The sequence below is a fragment of the Cannabis sativa genome, chromosome 5, assembly GCF_029168945.1.
Source record: "Cannabis sativa cultivar Pink pepper isolate KNU-18-1 chromosome 5, ASM2916894v1, whole genome shotgun sequence".
Lineage (NCBI taxonomy): Eukaryota > Viridiplantae > Streptophyta > Magnoliopsida > Rosales > Cannabaceae > Cannabis > Cannabis sativa.
In genome coordinates, this window is record NC_083605.1 from 34,225,273 (window position 1) to 34,248,706 (window position 23,434).

A 23,434-nucleotide genomic window follows, 5' to 3' on the forward strand; every position below is an offset into this window, starting at 1 on the left:
GTTAACCTAATCATATTTTTGGCGAGAGTTTCTATTTAATCTCTCTCTAAGATCTGATGCAATACTATCTGCTCGCATAACCCTTTCTTTGGCTTGATTTGTTTTTAGTTTGTATTCCTTGGGGCTCTTTTACCGATCGATGAATTATCTCTTCTTCCATGACTAGTTCATCATGTTGAGTATTTTCCATGATGAGGAAGTTTTGTTATATTAGGGAGATGTGTTTTGAGTTTTTGATTTTAACAAAAGGCTTTCAATTAAAGTACCAAATTGTTAACATAAAAATTCGTTTACAATAATGAAGTCTTTTAAATAAAACTAAAGCATTAATTAGATCAAATTTAAATAAAATAAAAAGAAATTTTACGTAATTTTGTAGTTAAATCTACATACTCTACGAGTCAATATTATTTCTGATTATATTTTTATAATATTTCTGAATACAAGAGAATGTCTCTGGATTTTTTCTTAATCTCTCAAAGTTTTTGCTTCTAAAAAAATAGATTGCCCTCTTCATAGGTCTTTGTTCCTATTTATAGGATTCTTTAATATGACACTTATGTTGGAATTTATTTTACCAGGATCTTAGATCTACTCACAAGTATGTTGTTTAACACCCTAAATATGAACTTTCTAAAACGATAAAATAAACACATATAAAGTTAAGAAAACCTTACATTTATGCAGCGGAATTAATGTCTCCTTCCACTCAGATCTCTAACCCTTGTATCCTTTCTGTCGCAGAGTATTATCAAGATCTGAGCCCGAATGCCCTTCTCTTTGTGTGTGATCATTCACAGTCTTCCAATCTATATGATTGAGTTACCACTTGCTGTGTGTGGGCACTTACTCTATCACTAAGGTTCGAAATTTATGAAGAGGAAAAGAGAGGGAATGATTTCGGCCAAAGAAGAGAAAGAGAAGGCTCAGTTTTTCTGAAGAGAGAATTTTCTGTCAGAAGATGTTATGAAAGCATGTGTTTTGACTGAGCCATCACTTTCTATTTATAGGCAACTACTAGGTTTAGGTTAGAAATTATTTGGCATTAAAATAATGAAAATATAAATTTGAAAAACCACTTTAAGTGGCCAGCCATGGTGTGTATAATGGGCCCCACTTGGTTTTCCAATTTTCACAAATTTTATTTCTATTTTCTCAAAAACGCTAATTTTTCTAATTCTAACCATTTAAATGCCAAAACTAATTATTTAATAACCAAAATAGACTATTAAATAATATTGTCATTTAATTTAATTATTAATTAGACATATAAAGTCTATTAATAAATAAATAAACCTAAAATCTCTTTTCTTTACAATTTTGCCCCTGCTTAGTGAAAATTCACAAATTAGACATAGTCTAACTTTAGAATTATAATTTATTAATCACAAATCAACTATTGAGTCTTACAAGCAGTATGTTCTCAACTAGAATGGGGACCATGGATCTATATGCTGAGCTTCCAATAAGTGAACCACTCTTAGAACTTAGAATTGCACTCTCAGACTTATATAGAGCATATTATATGTTCCACGATATAGATATGCTATCTCATTTAACCATTGTTATAATCTTATTGTGATCAAAGATCTTCCATATAGATGATTTACATCGAGATGGGATAATTTTACCGTTCTCACCCCTCAATGTATTTTGCCCCTTAAAACACTTAGCTACCTGTAAATGATGTTTAGTGATCTAAGAATTAGTCACTTAAACAAGAGCTCATCCATTTACTTCTATTTAGCTAAGCTCGAAGGGAATCATCACTTGACTTCTATACACCAGTAGAAGCTATAGATTTCATATTTATGTTCAGCACTCCCACTCAATCATACTATCATGTTCCCAAAATATACGTATCACCCTAACCCAAAAGTAGGCTTAACTAATAAATCAAAGAACATTAATAGTACTCCTGAGTTGAGCCTAAGCATATCAGGATTTAGATTCTTTTAACCTTAAGATCAACTACTGATATTGACTTGGAAAGATATAACGGTAAGTTTGTAATATCTTAACTAAGTTGCAATATCGGTCCAGTCCAATGTATACTCCATACATTCGAAACTAGTATACTTTACTAATGTCCTGGAAAGAACATAACACTTACTCCAAGTGTAAGTATACATCATCGCTGATTATCACATTAGTGTAAATCCAATAACACTGATGAAACAGGGACCAAAACTTTTGATTCATATGATCACAATCACATTCCACTGTGTTGACGATACTGTAATTGTGAATAAACATATGATCTGGATTTAATTGATTTTGTGTGTAAATGTAATAAACATATTAAACCATTAGCATGTAAAATTCATGCAAACATAAATCACTTCAAATTTCTTATATTGATTACTAATCAGATTGTCAAGAGTTTTATTTAGGGCATAAAACCCAACAACTTATTCCTTCTTGACCTTATGAAATATGGATGATCCTCACTTTTTATATTTACAACACGTGGGATAAATAAAATAACTGATAATAATCGCTTTTTAATCTTATCTAAAAGTAACGAATTTTTGCTGAAGTGGCATGATCAGAGTTGTCTCATATCCTTTTGTAATTGAGGCACGAGATAACTTGATACTTCCCCCGTCGTATCATTAGAAAAAGATCCAAAGCAATTTTCTCTTGATTGGTTTTCTCGCATTTGATGGAAGATGGTGAGGCGGATTCTATTTAGACCATGGTGTAAGAATATTTTATTTTTTGGGAAATATATTTCTATTTAATGAAATAAATTTCTATTTAAGGAAATAAAATAAATAATTGATTTTCTGATAAATGAATATTTTATATTCATTGAATCTAGACAAAATCAATTATGTAATATTCTATATATGGTCAGATTTCTATATTCATTACTCGATTTGATTTCTTGAATTAATTGTCAAAATATTCTGACAATTAATGTGGCGCAGATACTGATAGAGTATCTCACCTATAAATATAGGGTCTCGGTCCCCGAGCTCCTCACTCATTCTGTTCATAACAGCAAAATTCCATCTAAAGAGAGTTGAGAGAGCGAGGAAGCCCGATTACCCACATCAACTAGTTTCCTTTGCAGATCAAAGCTTATGTGGGTTTGAAGCTCAAGAATCAATGGCTGGAGGTATATCGATCTTTCATTGCATATGTTTACGATATGTTTATAGTTTATTTCCGCATTACATATCGTTTATATATATGTTATTTCATATATTATATTATAGTATAACAGTTGGTATCAGAGCAGTTTTTATCTCTGCCTTGATTTTAGTTTGAGTTTCATTTATATATATATACTCGTATATACAGTGTTTATATATATATTTAATTCAGTGTTCATATATATATATTTTCGTTCGTGTATATATATATTCATATTCATTTAATCCCAATTATGTATACATATATATTTTCATACATATACTTGTTTATTCATTCGTTCATATATATATATATTCATATACAGTATACATATATATATTTTTCTTCATTTCATTACGTATATATGTTGTATATATATATTGTTTCTATACCTAAATGCTATATACAAATATGCATTTCATGTTTATATATATACATACGATATTTTTATTTTTCTGTATATATATGTATATATGTTTATATATGCATTAAACATTCTGAATCAATATATTCATATATTAATATATATTGTTCTAAGCATGAAAACTCATTTTGAAAAACAAAGAAATCTCAAAAATTTTCTGGAAAACGTTTTCCGGACCCAAAGATTTTTGGTGATTTTAAAGACTTTGTTTCACGTGTTTTCGATGCATGAAATCTATATGAATGTCTTAATTTTTGCATTTAGATTCATTTGGAATTGATTTGGAGTCTTTTGGTCGTCGGAAACACATTTTCCGATCGGGTTTGGCTCGGGTACGTCAGACCCGCGTGACTGAAAAACGCGTCAAAACGACCCAGTTTGGCTGTTGAAGACGACACAAACGACAGGTCGTTTGTTAAAAACAACGTGTCCTTTTGTAATTGAGATGAACATCACGAGATAACTTGATACTTCCCCCATCGTATCATTAGAAAACGATCCAAAGCAATTTTCTCTTGATTGGTTTTCTCGCATTTGATGGAAGATGGTGAGGCAGATTCTATTTAGACCATGGCCCTTAGTCTTTCAATATACTCATGTGCGTCAATGAGTTGCAACCTCTTAAGAAACTCCTTATCTACCATTTCCTCTTAACACATCATATAATATTTTTTTTGCAAGCCTCGTTCATTTTGGTTGGGTTCTGAAATAAACTAATGATATTGTTATCTTCACTAATCATTGTACGCGTAATCTTATCACTTTTAATTGACAACTATAGCATAATATAATGTGGGACAATACTTCATTGATTGCCACACTTTCTGAGATAAGATAACTTTTATATTTATAAATTCCCTTAATTTTTGAGGCCAGTATCAATGTGTCATGTCCATATTTAATTAGAAATATGGACATGACAGTTGGAGATCATAATAATCTTCATTTTTATTATTATTATTTCTTTAAGCTTTAATTATTGTTTTGTTTTATTTACTTTTTTTCAATATTTTTATTAATTAAATAAAAAAATAATAAATTAATTAGTAATTGATAATCACTCTCCCTCGGAACGATAGTATACTTTATTATTACTAGCAAAAATTACGTGCGAGGCACGTATATTAAATTTTATGCTAGTTTTTTTCTATGTTATTTGAAAATGATACAATTAAAAATTAAAGAAAAAATATTATTAATTATTAGGTGAGATTATTATTATGTGTATTTAAATATTATAGTTTATAATGTTGTCAATTAAAAGTGAATACCGAATGTAATATATTTAGTGTTTAAGAAAGCTTAATGATTTAAATATGTTCTTAAGTTAATCCAAAAATAAATTAAAAGGTGATGTTCTAATACTTAAAGAAACATTACTTAAATGGGTGTAAGATAGAAAGAAAATTAAAAATCAATCTCTAAATTGTTGATAATTGAAGATAGTATTTGTCTAAAAATTGTAGATAAGAAAACTAATGATAGTCATTGGTGGATTTCAATCTTCATTTGCTTCGATAGAGACAATAGTGTAATTTTTGTATTTTGCACTTTTCATTCTAGCCGGGTCCGCATATATCTGGATTGTCCATTTTTTCATTGATAAATTAAATATGGTAGTGTCGACAAAGCGGCGGTGTTCCTACAAATCGTGATGTATTTTCATTTAAAATGATTAGACATGGTGTGCATAGCTTATTTAATTAAAAAAATCAATTTATGAAAGGCATGTAAAACTATTTTATTTTTTTTTTAAAATTACACCTTTGCGGTATATTTCATTAGTTGGGCAGCAGTACACGAAAATATTTTTTCCACAATATCTGCGAACATGACAGCAGATAGGCTCTTTGTATTGTCATCAAGTTCAACATATGCTATAGCACTGTAAAATGCATAATAAGATTGTTAGTATCTTTTTTTTATTATTATTTTAACTTAATTTCAATAACATCATATGTTTTTTGTAATATACCGTGGTGTAAGAAATCCTTCCTGGCTGCATGATGGCTTGTCACATATAATTTTTTCATTGCGATTGTATAAATCTATTTTTTTATGACATGCGTCACATAACATGTAATAAAAACTCTGGACAGTATCAGTTATTTTTATTGCCGCCTCAATCCAAAAATATTTTTTCTACATCCAAATTAAATGGTGTTAATAATAGTAAGATATTAAAACAAAAGTTTTATAAAGTAAATATAAAACTTTAATTGTGCTTCTAAAGTTCTACATCAACTCTGAAATTTGGATGTTAGTCACTATTTCGCTAATATATTTAATTGTGCTTCTAATTTATGAGCACGTGATCAAAAACAGTGTTGTAATGTACTCTCTGATTTGTTTTTTTTTTTTTTTGCATCTAATGCCTCAAGTTTAATTATGATAAATTTTGGTGGGTTTTAGTAAATGTTTTTCTTTTTCTGGTTTGCATTAATAGCTAGAACATGGAAAAATTAATAAGATTGACATTCTTTTTTGTCACAGCATGTACAAAGCAGCATAATTATAATAATGCTTCAAGTTGCTATTATTTTTATTTAACAGAAGACAAAATTATAAATTTTATGACTTCTTAGTTATACTGTATGTGCTAAAATATAACTTTTTCTTTTAGTGAGTGTTTTTATAGGAAAATGGTAATTCTAGAAGAGAAGAAGAAGAGAAAAATCATAAATGTACAACAACAAAAATTCAATTGTTTTTTTTTTTTAGATTTAATGGGATTTATTTTATTTATTTTATTATATATAAATAAAAAGTGACCCATGAATTTCTCATAAACTTTTTTATTTTTAATAATAAATTATTTTATTTTTAATATAAATAAAAAGTGACCCAGAATTTCTCATAAACTATTTTATTTTTAATAATAAATCATTTTATTTTTAATATAAATAAAAAGTCTCCCACGAATTTCTCATAAACCAAGAATTCAGTTATATAGACACACTTTATATAGAATAGATATTACTTAATTGGCTTACTAAATTTACCCAACTCTCTTTCCCTCAGAAATTGTTCTACTCTCTCCTTTTTTATATAGCTTTTTATTTTATTGTTTTTATTTTTAACATAAACTTAAAAGTGATGAATGTAGATAAAATATCTACTTTTATTTGAATAGGACAAACTATTACCTATATATTATAGGATAGAAACTCTATTTAAGAATACTTTATTCAAAAATAACTTTTAATTTGTTATAAAAAAATGAAGTCCCAATTTGGACCAGTTATAAATAGGAATAACCTTTATATTGTAATTAGTTATACATTTTTTAAGTCCCGTATTAATAAAATATACCTCTATATAAGAATAATTACATCTTAAAAAAATATATACATATATTTTATAAATTTATTTATGTAGAATTAATAATTTTATTTCAAATTATAGTACATGTATAAATATTATATGTATTCGAAAATAATTCTAATATAATATAGTATTAAGAATTATTTATTGGTAATTTTGTTACATTGATATTTTTTGATATTTTGATTTTTTTTAAGTATAACTCTATTTAGTTATAACCTCTCAATTAGAATATTATTTTCTTGGTTCAGATGTATTCTTGGATAGAAATTCTACTGTATATGTATAGTAGTCTTTGGCACATGTTAATTACATGATCTAATTGGACCAAAAATTTATGAGAAAATAAAAAGTCATAAAATATAAATAAATAGAATGGGAGAGTAAAGGATATGACACAGAATAATGGATATCCCCTAAAGAGGTCCCATATTTCTCTGCCACAAAGCATATAATTTCTTGACTTTTATTTTTTCTTCTCCATTGCCTTCAATCATGGACAGAATTATAAAGAGATCAAAAAGAAAATGCTCAAACAGAATCTCAATTTTATTTCCTCTTCGTACAATTAAGGAGAGATAGCTGAATTAGATAGATAGCTTTTCGAGAAGATATATGAGAAAGGTAATATGGTTGCCACTTTCATAAATATGGAGAAGAATGTATGCTTAATTAGAAAGCAGATCGCACCAAATTATATTGGATATCCATAAGCATATGCTACATAGATTCTATATATATTTATATCTCTTTATCTCTAATCAAACCTTTCCTCTTTCTGATGATTATATATATCTTTTCAATTAACATCTATATATAAGGCCTTCCATGACTCTCTTCCTCTCTCCACAAGCCAAATCATCAACATATTTAGCAGCTGAGCGATCTAGTTGTAGGGCTTCTCTCTTTTGGCAGGCAATTATATAATGAAATTCATTTGTAAATATATATTTAATGTGTATATATATATTATATATATATAACTTATAATATTATATTAATTAATGTAATTAATGACCCGCCAAAGGAGAGTTGCCCTTCATCTATTTCGGCTTAAATCATATGAAAACCCTCTATTCTTCGATAGTTTGCAGGTTGAGCCTAAAGTTTATTGGTTAGATCTTCTTCATTTGATGGGTGTCATGTAATTCAAAAGGTATGTATATGTAATCATTAAAAGATGATTATATATATTAGATTAATATTTATTTTTTAAAATATTAATTAATTAAATAAATTTTATTTTCCTAATAAAATGATATTTAACATAAAGTGATGAAAATATATATATAGTAATAATTAAATTAAAAAATAATGCCTAAGGTTTTATGAAATGATTCAGAGAATTTATTGTAGTCACATGTCACAATGTTATTAAGTCACTTCATAATTTTAAGAAAAAAATTGTAAATAATTATTTAAATTCCTGCAAGAGAAATCAACCTTGAATTATTGAGCTTTTTTTCTTTGGTTAATTTGATCGGAGGAATGGCTGTTGTGGCGATTGAACAAATAAATTTACTAATTTCTTTGTTATAAGAAAATTAATCTGTGTTTGGAGTTTGCTTTCAAAAAAAAATCTGTGTTTGGAGAGAGGAATAATATATATATATATGTTATTGTTATTATATTATTTGATCGAAACAAAAAAGATTAAAGTACACGTTATTTAATTTAATTTTAGTGAGTTAAATATTTTATATTTGTTGAGAATAAGCCTGATCATATATAAACACCTCAAATTTGTAAACACACAGAGAAAGGATGATCATGTAGCTGATTCCAGAAAACTTGAACAGATCTTGGCTGTCTTCTCTGATCTTCCTGGGGACAAATCCATTGGACTGAAATTCAGCAGAGGAGGAGAAGGAGAGAGGTCGATTGAGGAGCTTCTGGAACAATTTTATCGGCAATGAAGCGATCGTGGAGATCGATTCTATTAAGTTCCATTCTCATAAAACCTGGATCTTAATGTCGCCCATCCCCACATGACCAAAGGTATATCATCGTCCATCGAAGGGGCCACACAAGATACTATATGGAAAACAAGAAGAATGTGGCTAGAAGATGAAGGAATAAAAACATTAAACCAAAATTCGATCATGGATTGAGAATTTGAGAAAGAGATTCGAGGAGTTTGCCATTGAACAATCTCGATCAGTTGTCTAAAATGCAACTCCTAATATTTATTACTACTTTTAGATATATAATAATTTTTGATTAAGAATATTCTATTAAATAATAATATATTTTTTTTTGAAACAAATAATAATATATTAGGTTAAAGTTAATTAATAGGTAAAATTATAAATTTGTTATAAATATTAATAATTATGTGGATGTTTAAATCTTTTATTTATTACCATTAATTGTAATCAACATTCCTCTTTTTCTTAGTTTCTCTTTTTTTTAGTTTCTTAATATTTTACTCTTGTATTTGTATAAATAAGGGTTCACCCCATTCGAATAAACAACTCACCCCATTGAAATAAACAACTCAGAAATTCTCATTCACTTTCTCTTTCTCTCTTTATCTTCTTCTTCTTTCTTTTCATCTACTTTATATTATTTGTAGGTTTTTGTAATCCAAGCAAGTAAACAAGTTGACCTTTGACAAGTTCCAAGTTTGTTGGAAAGTTAGTTTTTTCTGTTATGTTCACAGTCCTCACTGTTGGGTAGTTAGGTGTTCAGTTTTTCATCTTGTAAGCCTATATATAAAGGCATGTGAACTCATTAAAAAAGCGAGAGAGAGAAAATCAGAGAGTGAGTGATCTGATTGGAGAGTGAAAAACAGAGTGCAAAGTTGATGTAAGGCACTGTCCAAGTCGAGTTTCTTGGAGTGCTTGAGTGAGAGAATCGAGTTGTCTCCTGTACAAACTTTGAGGATGTGTATCTAACTTGATGTTCATTGTAACTTTGAACCAAATGAATGGAATGAATACCAAAGGGGGTAGCAGGAAGTAGGCATTGTTTTTGGCCAAACCTGGATAAAAATCTGTCCTTGATTTCTTGCTTTATGTTTCATTCTTTTATGATGTTTATTGTTTTAAATTGGTGTTGTTCATGTTGAAACAACAGTGGTATCAGAGCTACGGTTTTGTAGGAAGGAGAAGAAGATCTCTAAGATTCAACATCTAAAGAACACCAAGAATTCAAGAACTCAAAGAAGCTGGCTGCAATGGCTTCATCATCAACAAGATTTGATCTAGAGAGATTCGATGGGACTGGAGACTTCAGTTTATGGAAAGAGAAGATGATGGCTATATTAATCTATCAGAGATTAGATTCAGCCATTGAAGATCGAACTGAAAAGGATGAAAAACCAGAAAAAGGTTCAGATGGAGTCAAGAAAGAAGACTCAGAAACTGTAATGAAACAAGCTAGATCAGCACTCATCATGAATCTAGCTGATAATGTACTAAGGCAAGTCATTGGAGAAAAGACTGCACTAGGAATTTGGACTAAACTAAATCATCTCTACATGGCCAAATCGACTGCAACAAAGATTTTTCTGAAAGGGAAGTTCTATGGTTTTAAAATGAATCCTGTTAATTCTTTAGAACAAAATCTTGATGAGTTAAATAGAATTGTGTTGTCTCTTACTAATATGGGTGAAACAGTTAAGGAAGAAGATCAAGCTGTGATCATATTGAATGGTCTTCCAGATCAATTCAAGGAGATGAGGACTGTGATAATGTACAGTCGAGACACACTGACCTTGGAAGATGTCATGAGCACTCTCAGGTCCAGTGATGCTGAATTGAATTGGCAGAAAGCAGCCAAGCAAGAATCAAGAAACGATGATGCACTTTTGGTTCGAGGCAGAATGCATAGAAGGAGCAACTCAAAATTCAGAGGCAACTCTAGATCAAATTCAAGATCAAAGTCCAGGCCTAAGGAGACAAGAAAATGTCACCACTGTGGCAAAATTGGTCATCTGATCAAGAATTGCTGGGAAATCAAGAACAAGAAAAAGAGACAGAAGGATGAAGAAGATAAGTCAAATGATTCAAATGCTGTAGTAGATGAGACATATAGCTCAGATGGTGATCTGTTTGCTGTGATAAATGAATGCTACTCTAGTCAGAAAAATGGTGATGCCTGCAACATTCTGCAGCAAAAGAACTGTGATGAATGGATTTTAGACAGTGGATGTACATACCACATGAGTCCTAACAAGGATTGGTTCATTGATTATGAGGAAATCAATGGAGGAAGTGTAGTTATAGGAAATGATCACAAATGTCAAGTAACTGGAATTGGATCTATTGCCATTAGAAGCTTTGATGGTCCTGTGAAAACTCTCACCAAAGTCAGGCACATACCAGATTTAAAAAGAAACCTAATCTCTCTTGGAACCCTTGATGATGAGGGATGTGAATACAAAACAAGCAATGGAGTTATGAGAATAACTAGAGGTTCTATGCTGATATTGAAAGGCACCAAAAGGCATGGATTGTATTTCTTGAATGGTCAAACAATCATGCCTGCCTATGCTGCAACAGTGAACAAAAATGTGTCTGAAACTCAACTTTGGCATGCTCGAATGGGACACATTGGTGAACAAGGACTGGTAGAGTTGTCAAAGCAAGGTCTAATAAATAATTACTCACATGCAAGCTTACCATTTTGTGAAATCTGTGTGCAGGGAAAACAACACAGAATAAAATTTTCAAACAGCAACTACAGAGCCAAAGGAGTACTTGAATATATACACTCAGATCTTTGGGGAGCTAGTAGGATCAAAACAACTGGAGGTAATCAATATTTCATGTCCATTGTTGATGACTATAGTAGAAAGGTCTGGATTTTTCTCTTGAAACATAAAAATGATTGCTTGGAAGCTTTTAAAAACTGGAAAACACTTGTAGAAACTCAAACAAATTCAAAGATTAAGGTGCTAAGAACTGATAATGGTCTTGAATTTGTTAATGATGAATTTAATGAGCTTTGTTTGAAGTGTGGAATAGAAAGGCATAGAACTGTGATAAAGACTCCTCAGCAAAATGGCATTGCTGAAAGAATGAACAGATTCTTGCTAAATAAGGTTAGATGTTCGCTACTAGAGGCTGGAATGAACAAGAAATATTGGGGAGAGGCATTACACACAGCCTGCTATCTCATTAACAGAAGTCCAAACAGAAAACTTGATGCAAAGACTCCTGAAGAACTATGGAAAGGTAAGCCTCCTTCCCTAACTCATTTAAAAATCTTTGGTTGTGCAGCCTATGCACACAAAGTTGAAGACAAACTAGGGAAAAGATCTGTTAAATGTGTTTTCTTAGGATATCCAAATGGTATTAAGGGATATAGGCTATTATCAACTGAGGATAACAAAGTAATCATAAGTAGGGATGTTATTTTCAATGAACTTGATTTTCCTTTTAAAGGAAATGAGAAAGGTAGTTTTTCTGATGCTGCAGGAAATGAAATCAAGTCAAAAACCAGTATGCAAATTGAGGTGGAACCTGAGCAAACTCAAACAGAAACTGAGAAGAATTCTGAAACTGAAAGTGACTCTCAAGATGAAAATCTAGAAGATTATCAACTTGCTAGGGACAGATGCAGAAGAGAAATCAAGCCTCCAGTTAGATTTGCAGAAGCTGACATTATTGCTTATGCACTGGCTGTTGTCACTGAGCAAGCAGAAACAACTCCAAGAACTTACAAGGAAGCTATATCAGGGAAAGATGCTAAGAAATGGAAAAAAGCTATGTCTGAAGAGATGGTTTCACTAAGGAAAAATAAAACTTGGATAGTGATTATAAAACCAGAAGGGCAGAAAGTAATAGGCTGCAAATGGGTTTATAGACACAAACCTGGCATTACAGAGAATGAAGAAACTATATACAAGGCTAGGCTTGTAGCAAAAGGGTTCACACAAGTTGAAGGAGTGGATTACTCAGAGATTTTCTCACCTGTGGTTAAAATGAAGACCATCAGAATGATGCTTGCCCTTGCAGTTCAGAATGACTGGGAAATCGAGCAAATGGATGTAAAGACAGCATTTTTAAATGGACAACTTGAAGAAACAATATATATGACACAACCTGAAGGATTCGAGGTGGAATCTGATAAAGGAGAACTGGTTTGCTTGCTGAAAAAATCCTTGTATGGATTAAAGCAATCTCCTAGACAATGGTATAAAAGATTCAACTCTGTAGTGACTAAAGTTGGATATACCAGATCAAAGTATGATACTTGTCTTTACTTTAAAGGTTCTGAAACTGAAGAAGCCACTTTCTTACTCATCTATGTTGATGATATGCTTATAATGGGAAAGGATTCAAGTCAAATAACTAAGCTAAAGGAAGTACTTCATGGGGAGTTTGATATGAAAGATTTGGGACCAGCAAGAAGAATACTTGGCATTGACATCACAAGAGACAAGAAGAACAAGAAACTGACACTGTCTCAAAGTCCCTACATTGAAAAATTAATGCAGAAATTTAAAATGTCAGACTCTAAAGAGGTTAATGTGCCTCTTGCTGGCCATTTCATTCTATCTACTGATCAGTCTCCTAAGACTGACAAAGAACAAAAAGAAATGAAAGAGGTGCCATATGCTGAAGCTATTGGTAGTGTCATGTACACCATGATAAGCACAAGGCCAGATATAGCCTATGCAGTGAGTGTTTTAAGTAGATTCATGTCCAATCCTGGAGAAGAGCATTGGAAAGGACTAAAGTGGCTATTGAGATATCTAAAAGGCACTGCAAGCTATGGTTTAAAGTTCAACAAAACTGGTTCTAAGATGAAACTAGAAGGTTTTGTTGATGCTGACTATGCCAGCAACAGAGACACTAGAAAGTCCATAACCAGCTACTGCTTTCAATTAAATGAATGCTGCATCAGTTGGAAAGTTCAGCTCCAACCAGTAGTAGCCCTATCAACAACTGAAGCTGAGTTCATGGCCACAACTGAAGCCTTTAAGGAGGCAGTATGGCTAAAAGGAATTTTGAGTGAAATTCAAATGAAGCCTAGAAAAGTGACTGTATTTTCAGACAGTCAGTCTGCAATTCATCTTTGCAAAAATCCAGTCTACCATGAGAGGTCAAAACACATCGATGTTAGATTGTTTTGGATCAGAGACAAGGTAGAAGAAGGAGAAGTTGAACTGGAAAAGATTCCCAGTGAAGAAAACCCTGCAGATGCAGGCACCAAAGTCCTATCTGTTAGCAAATTCAAACATTGCTTGGATTTGCTTAACATAACTTCTACCTAAGTTGACTGGTATACCCCCTATGGTCTTTCTCATCTTGTTCACTGTGTTTGGATTAAGGTGGAATTTGTAGGTTTTTGTAATCCAAGCAAGTAAACAAGTTGACCTTTGACAAGTTCCAAGTTTGTTGGAAAGTTAGTTTTTTCTGTTATGTTCACAGTCCTCACTGTTGGGTAGTTAGGTTAGTTAGGTGTTCAGTTTTTCATCTTGTAAGCCTATATATAAAGGCATGTGAACTCATTAAAAAAGCGAGAGAGAGAAAATCAGAGAGTGAGTGATCTGATTGGAGAGTGAAAAACAGAGTGCAAAGTTGATGTAAGGCACTGTCCAAGTCGAGTTTCTTGGAGTGCTTGAGTGAGAGAATCGGGTTGTCTCCTGTACAAACTTTGAGGCTGTGTATCTAACTTGATGTTCATTGTAACTTTGAACCAAATGAATGGAATGAATACCAAAGGGGTTAGCAGGAAGTAGGCATTGTTTTTGGCCGAACCTGGATAAAAATTTGTCCTTGATTTCTTGCTTTAAGTTTCATTCTTTTATGATGTTTATTGTTTTAAATTGGTGTTGTTCATGTTGAATTAATGTGTTGTTGAATTACAACATTATTTTATAACACGTTATTAGCACGAGTCTCTGCCTAAGCTTCAAGCTTGAGTCTCTGCTCAAGCTTCAAGCATGAGTCTCTGCCCAAGCCCCAATGTAAGCATTTTGTTAAAGTTCTTGAATTGTTTCAAGGTCATGATACACTAAATATAATTTATATATATACTTATCTATGAAACAATTTCAAGAATCATTTGTTTTTTTTTTTATGTATATATCTATATATTATATATGTATGTATATGTTTTTATATATTTATTATTGATTTCATATATATATATATTATGTTCTTATCATTAATATTTACAATATATGTGTGTCTATGATATGATAAAGAAAATCTATATAAATTATACATATATCTAGAAGATTATGTATCATCGATAAAATATTGCATATATCCTAAAGATTATGCATCCTCGATAAAATATTGCATATATCTTGAAGATTATGCATCCTCGATAAAATATTGCATATATCTTAATGATTATGCGTCCTCAATAAAATCTTGCATATATCCTGAAGATTATGCAAACGTAATATTCATTATATAGTTGATGGATATATAATGAAAGATAAGAATACATATTTATATATATATATATTCTTGTATTCGTTGAGGACAATGAAAAGTAATCTAATATCGATATAGATTTTGACAAACATTTCCTGAAGTAAATGTTTTATATTTGTCGAAAAAAATGATTGTATTTATGTGAATACAACTAAAGAATCATTAAAAATAATTATTATTGATGCAATTTTATAGTGGGTTTTGAATACCCAAAAAGAATGTTAAGAAAATTGTATTAAAATAAGAATAGCAATGAGCATGACCAATGTTATTTAAATATATGAGGTATGTATTTATTGTCCATCATTCCCTGCAGAGAATGATACGAATTGAAGTCAATTACTTTTAAAGATTGTTCGTATTAGTCATCTTATTATACATTGTTATTACTTGCAATGTTGGAAATTATTGAATCTGACATATATTAAAGATTAAATTTTGCATACATATCGGAGACTATGCAAAAATTAAATTAATATATTTTTTGAAATATCGTAAAAGAAATTACTGAATAATTTCTTATATTTTTATGGGTGAACAAGTAATAAATTTTTAAGAAATATTATAATAATGTTCTACTTGTTCAACGTCATTCTCTGAAGTGAATGTAATGATTTTAAATAATCAATAACATTATTTACTCCTCAAATATTTCCAGAAGAAAGTGAAAACAACCAAAAAATGAGATACCACACCCAATCAAAGTTCATGAAATCTATATATCATGTGTGGAATTGAATAATAGTGGTCGCGCAACTGTAGTACGGACACACTTATAATCAAGATAAAAGTATATTTGATTATTTAATAGAATGTGAATTGTAGAAATTTATTGTACATTTAGAATATTTAAATATCATTCCCTCAAGAGAATGAATATATATGAAATTCTATTTCAAAGAATATAGATTTCACATATATTGGCAATGCCAGAAGCAAATTAATATATACATATTTTATTATTTCTTGAAATCAATAGTTTCAAACTATTGTTGGTACAAGATATGTATAGATGCAATTACTATTTAATTCAGTTTGCATATTCTCAGAAGTGAATATATAACTTACTAATATTTATTAGTGATCTAATATAATCAAAGTGATAAAGAATCACAAAATGATTATTTGAAAAGCTTCCTGAAGAAGTCTTACATACAATTGCTACTTTGAGTATTAAAATATATTTGTATGTACCTAGATGTATAACTTTTATCTAGTTATGAAAGTAATAAGAAATAACTTATTATATGTACTGGTTGTACATTTAAATATATAATATATCAAGTCATGATAATTAGACTAATGAATAGTCTATTAATAAATTAAACGACTTGTTAAAAAGATACCAAGAAAAGTGAATGATATATTATGGTTATATCTATTTGACCATTACAATAACATGATAAAGTTGTCATGTATCTTTTAAATTATACACATTATTGAATTGATGATAGTGATTCCTGAAGAAATATAAAGTTTGATAAACATAATAGTGACTCCTGAAGAGTGTATATGTTTTGGAGAATAATATAATTATATTATTCGTGTATATAAAAATGAAACTTGTAATGATTATGTTGTAATGAATTTACATTACCTTTTGAAAGTTTCATTGAAACACAAATTATAGTGAACTTGAAGTTCATGAATTGAATTATTTTTACATGATCAATCATATGCAATAAATTGTCAAATGATTTGACTAAATTTTGTTGAAGAACTAGAAGATTCTTCTCATTGTTAATTTATAAGGCTTAAAAGAAGAATGTGCATATATTCGCACATAGAAAATATTTAAATTATATTTCTTTAACAATCTTGAGCCATTGTTATATTTTTATTGCATAATTTCTTATCGATGTGATAAGATTATATGATCATGCATTTACAAAATGTGTAAATTTATGTATTTATAATTATACACGTATGACTCATTCTTAGAAATGAATTAAGTTCATAAGGATTGAACTTGAAATTGAAGTTTATTGAACCTGAAGTTCAATGTCATATAATATATATGAGTTTAAATAAATATTGATTCATTGTGATATATTGAAATCCCTACAGCTATATTAATATTATTAGATATCATAATTTTTTAAAATTCTCTCGATTAGGGGGAGAGAAGCAGTTGGGATCGATGATAATTTTTGAAAAATGATTCTTGCACAAAGTATATAAGAACAATATAGTTCAAAATGATATATACCAACTGCAAATCAATATTATTCAAAGTTGAGATAGAATGAGTTGAAAACGCCTGAAGCGTAAATGAACAATGTAGAAATTATTAATAAATGCTCATTTGATTTATCCTGAAGTTGTTAAATCTAGGAGTACTCATGGAGATACATTAATGTTATAAAGTATTGATGATTAAAATAATAACCGTGATGAAAACGGTACTTGAAGAGACTCCCAAGAGAAGTTAGACATAACACATTTGATCATAATTGAATCCCTGAAGTGATTCTATATAGGTACCTATAAATGATAAACATATTTGAAAAATATGTAATTTAAAGAGATCTCCATAAGTTATGTCAATATGGGAGGAAATTATCATATAATGAATTTTTTGTCGACAATAGATGTTGAATGTGTGCATATGCAATAAACTAACATGAGATAGCAAGGATCATGGTATTAGATTTGTCGAGAATCATCGACATACATTTTTTTTTGGCCAAAATATTATGACGCAGTCCAGGCAAGTTTACTCACATAAAGTGAAGTAAGACCTGTAGGGTGTGTGTAATATCCAGTTTATATACATATATTGGTATTTGGTATATTAAGTGTGATACAATTATATTGTTGTTATTATTATTATTATTATTGTTGTTGTTGTTGTTGTTGTTGTTGTTGTTGTTGTTGTTGTTGTTGTTGTTGTTGTTGTTGTTGTTGTTGTTGTTGTTGTTGTTGTTGTTGTTGTTGTTGTTGTTGCTGTTGTTGTTGTTGTTGTTGTGCGTGTGTGACTGAGAAAAAAAAATGATATATATATTAAATAGTGAGATAAATAAATAGTGAAGCATTAGATTAGTTAGTTAGTTTAAAATTTAAAATTTAAATTTAAATCAGCATAATTTTATCTGATTAGTTAGATTTTTATTTTCAAATTTAAACCTATTATACGATATGTTATATACGTATATACTCTAGAACCCTAGCAGCCAGATAGTATCGTATTCCTTTATTCTCACCATCTCTCAATTTTTTTTTTATCCTCTCTATTGAACCAAATCAATTGTTTTAATCTTAAGAGCTTCGGGGTTAGCAATCAACCGATCATCGTTCCGTGTCTTCGAAATCTTCAGGTAAAATTCGTAGTTGTTTTTATTTTCGTTTTCAGAGAAATAGACTTTCATAAAACTATCATATCTCTCTCCCTATAGGTCCGTTTTCAGTGATCTAGGTACCGTTTTAAAGATAATTTAATGATCTATATTTTTTATGAAGAAACTCTTTCCTAATTCTGACTATTTCGATGTCAAAAAAATTTATGTTTTACACTGACTGTCGATTTACAGCTTTTTAAAATTTCTTTCCGATATTGCCTTAGTAAAAGTGTGATATCTCTCTCGATATCTATTATTTTACAGCGATTCTTGTATTGTTAGAAAGATAATTCAATAATCCATATTTTCTTTGAAGAAACCTTTCCCTATTTCGGAGTTCTTACCAGTCAAAAGTTAGGATCTTTACTCGGTTATGGTATTTCGTTTTAAGTTTTGTTTTAGAAAAAGTGTCTTCAGTAAAAATTCAATATCTCTCTCACTTTTGATCCATTTTAAAAGATATTTATCTCGTTTTAAAGCGTAAAAACATAGCTACATTGTTTATGAAGAAAGTATTGTCTAGATCGGGGTGTAACTATTTTTAAAACTTTTATTTTTAGGCTGTATTCAGAAATCGGTGTGATCCAGGATTTTAAAGAAACTGTTTTGAGAAAACATGCATAACTCCTAGGTTATAGCTCCGATTTTGATGATATTTATACCGTTAGAAAGGTCTTTCAATTAACTAAAAACTTTGTGAACAGTAGGACTTCTAATTCATACGTTTTATAAGTCAAATTCTAGGCTAAAGTTGCTGTACAGTAAGAGTAATAAATATATTGAGTTTATCGGTGGACTAAGGGTTTCACTAATTGTTATAGGGCCTAGAAGGTATTGTAGGAGTTAATTACAGCGGAGTTGAGGTAAGGAAAAATAATTATACTTTATACTTGCTTTTTATATGGTTTGAGTATCTAGTATGACTGCTTGAATAAATTGTATTGAAACTGTGAAATGTGATAGTTTCGGTGAAATATTAGTGTTTTGTCGATGGATTGTATATGGCTGTTTAATCATGTTCCAGGTACTTGGAAGTGGTTGGAAACCACACATGTATGGTGATGTGGTAAGTGAGGCAGTGTACGTAAGGGTGCACTAGTTATTGGTACTGCGTTCCGGTTAAGAACGTAAGACACTCCAGATTTGTATGGAAGCTGGAGTGTGAGTGTGTGGTATTTCAGTATTTGTGTGGCTGCCTCTATCTATACTTATGATTAGTTTGTTGTATGTTTGATGTATATGTTTATGCTATAATGTGTGAATGCTGGTACATGGTATTTTGTTTTTCCTTACTGGGCTTTCCAGCTCACCCCTTATTTACCCCCTATGTGCAGATAAGTAAGCCTGTAAGCTTTCGGTGACAAGTTGAGTCTGGGTAGCATGGGGTGTATCTCGTGTGATCATGTAACTGCGTGTGGTCTTGGTCATCTTCCGCTGAAAGTTTTTTTTTTTAATTTATTAAACTTATCGAGGATGTTGTCGTTTAAATTTTCTACTACTTTTCCCTAAGTGGAAATACTTTATTTTCAACTGGGTACCCATGTTTTGAAAATTGTTTTTTTTTTTAATAAAGGCAAAATTAGTATCTTAACGCCAGTTTATTTATGGCATTTTAATTTATATAAGTAAGGGCGTTACAAATGGTACCAGAGCCACAGTTACATTGATCTTGAATTCACGCGACATACACACCATCGCTGCAAAGGATCAACTTGTCATCAAGTATGTATGCTTTATATATGTTATGTCTTATATGTTAAAGTTGGTTTAGTCTTTATCTTTTGATTTTCCTTTAGTTAGCTAGAAGTTTAGGGTATGGTTAATCGAAATAATTAACTGATTCTTCGGAGTTAGAATTTTAGTATAACTCAAACAATTTTCTTATTAGTGTAATTTTTTTTTTATATGAGTGAAGATTATTTATTTATTTATTTATTTTACATGGTGAATTGTTGCTTGGATATTTACGTTTTTTTAAGTTTATATAATTTAGTGTATAGATATTTTCTTTTTGAGCGAGATACATCTTTGGTTATTTTTCTTATCCATACCATCTCCTTTCGTTTGAAGAACAAGTTAAGGGATTTGATGGAAAGCGGTGAACCCAGAAGATCAACCCGGTTGAATGAAAGAGCGGCTGTAAGAGACCGAGCTAGAGGTCAAGGGCGAGGAAGTGCTCGCGGTCGAGGCAGGGGAAACCAGCATGTCCCTGCCGAGGCGGTGATCCAGGAGAATCAAAATGCCCCAGTAAATGGACAACAACCAGGTCAAGGTGGGGGCAACCACGAAGTCCCTGCTGGGGTAGTTGGTCAAGAACACCAAAACACCCCTGTAGTGGTGCCACCACAACAAGAAGATTTGGCGCAAGAAGTTGCTCGTCTCAGGGAAGAAATTAGGAAGCGAGATGAAGAGGCTCACAACCGTCAGGAACAATCCAATCAAGGACAACATCGATTTTTGTCGGTGCAATACATGCCTGTGCCGGAGGGTCGATGGGAACCAATATATGAAAGGTTCCGCAAGCAACACCCACCAAATTTTGAAGGGGGCTCAGATCCAATGGAAGCTGAGGAATGGTTAAGAACAGTGGAAGGTATTGTTGAGTACATGCGGCTCGGTAACGGAGATAGTGTAGCTTGTGCTGCTAGTTTATTGAAAAAGGATTCCCGCACCTGGTGGAATGTTATTAAACAAACGCAGGATGTGGCCGCAATGACCTGGGCTGACTTTGTACAAGTTTTTAACAAAAAATACTACAGTGAAGCAATACGCTCAGCTAGAGTTAATGAGTTCACGAACCTGAGGCAGGGTAAGTCTACAGTTACAGAGTATGCTCGCCAATTTGACAGATTAGCAAAGTTTGCCACAGATCTGGTTCCTACTGAGTTTTTGAGGATTCATCGTTTTACTGAAGGGCTCGACTCCCGAATAAGTCGGGACATAGCGATGTCAGGAATAAGGGCAACCACGTATGCTGAGGTACTGGAAAAAGCCCTAGAAGCTGAGTTGTGTGAAAGTCGTATACAGAAAGACAATACAGCAAGGTGGGAGGCCAGAAAGGCCAGTAATGGAGGTGGTGATAACAAAAGAAAACTGCCAAGTAACCAACACAACGAAGCCGACAAGAGAAACAAGATAGGGTCCAATAACTACAAAGGGAAGAAGCCATATGTGGAGTACCCCCTATGCCCAACATGTGGTCGTAAACATCCGGGAGAATGTCGACTGAAAGGCAAGACTTGTTACAAGTGTGGGCAACTATAAGAAGGACTGTCCACAAAAGGGTGATCAACTCAAGGATGACAAACTTGTCCCAGCTCGAGTATTTGCACTAACCAGAGGGGAGGCTGAGACTAGTAACACTGTGGTTGCAGGTCAGATTTCTATCTCTGGAAAACTATGTACTGTTTTATTTGATTCTGGAGCTACGCACTCATTTATTGCTTTAAAGATGATAGATAAGTTAGAACTACCGTATGTAAACTTTAGTTATAAGTTCATGACGGAGTTGCCCTCGGGCGAGGTTATGATATCATCTAGAGGAGTGCGGGATGCGCCAATAAGGATTGCAGACAAGGAACTTAGTGGAGATCTGATAGAGCTGGAGATGAGGGATTACGATCTTATCTTGGGTATGGATTGGCTATCACGACATGGAGCAACAATAGACTGCCGAAAGAGGACAGTGACTTTCACCCCTGAATCTGGAGAGGCATTCATATTTGAAGGAATCAAAGTCAAGTCAAGCTTACCGCTAGTTACAGCCCTGAAGGCACAAAAGATGATACGTGCGGGATGTCAAGCATACTTGGCCAGCATAGTAGACAAGTCAAGAGAAACCACCCTCAAGCCAGAGAATGTCCACATAGTATGTGAATTCCAAGAGTTTTTCCGGAAGACCTACCAGGGCTACCCCCAGATAGAGAGATAGAATTTGTGATTGAGTTAGCACCAGGCACAGCACCAATCTCGAGGGCTCCATACCGCATGGCTCCCAATGAATTAAAGGAATTGAAGGCTCACTACAAGATCTTTTAGACAAGGGGTTCATTAGACCAAGTTACTCACCTTGGGGTGCGCCAGTGTTGTTCGTCAAGAAGAAGGACGGTAGTATGCGGATGTGTATAGACTATCGAGAGCTGAACAAAGTGACTATAAAAAACAAGTATCCCTTGCCTCGCATCGATGATTTGTTTGATCAGTTACAAGGGGCGATCGTCTTTTCAAAGATCGACTTGAGATCTGGGTACCACCAATTGAAAGTCCGAGAGGAAGATATAGCAAAGACGGCATTTCGAACACGGTATGGGCATTATGAATTTCTAGTGATGTCATTTGGGTTAACCAATGCCCCAGCAGCCTTCATGGATTTAATGAATAGAGTATTCAAGGAATATCTTGACAAGTTTGTGGTGGTATTCATTGATGACATACTCATTTATTCAAGGACAATGGAAGAGCACGAGGAGCACTTAAGGCTAACTCTAAGTAGACTCAAAGAGCACCAATTGTACGCCAAATTCAAAAAGTGTGAGTTCTGGTTGGAGAAAGTAGCGTTTTTAGGGCATATAGTATCCAAAGATGGAGTAGAGGTGGACCCTGAGAAAATTGAAGTGGTGAAAAACTGGCCAAAACCAAAAACTGCAAGTGATGTTCGGAGATTTCTTGGACTAGCTGGGTATTATAGGAGATTTGTTAAAGGATTCTCGAAAATAGCCACATCGTTGACGAATCTGACTCGAAAGTAATAAAAGTTTGCATGGACAGAATAATGTGAGGAAAGCTTCCAGACATTGAAAGATAAACTC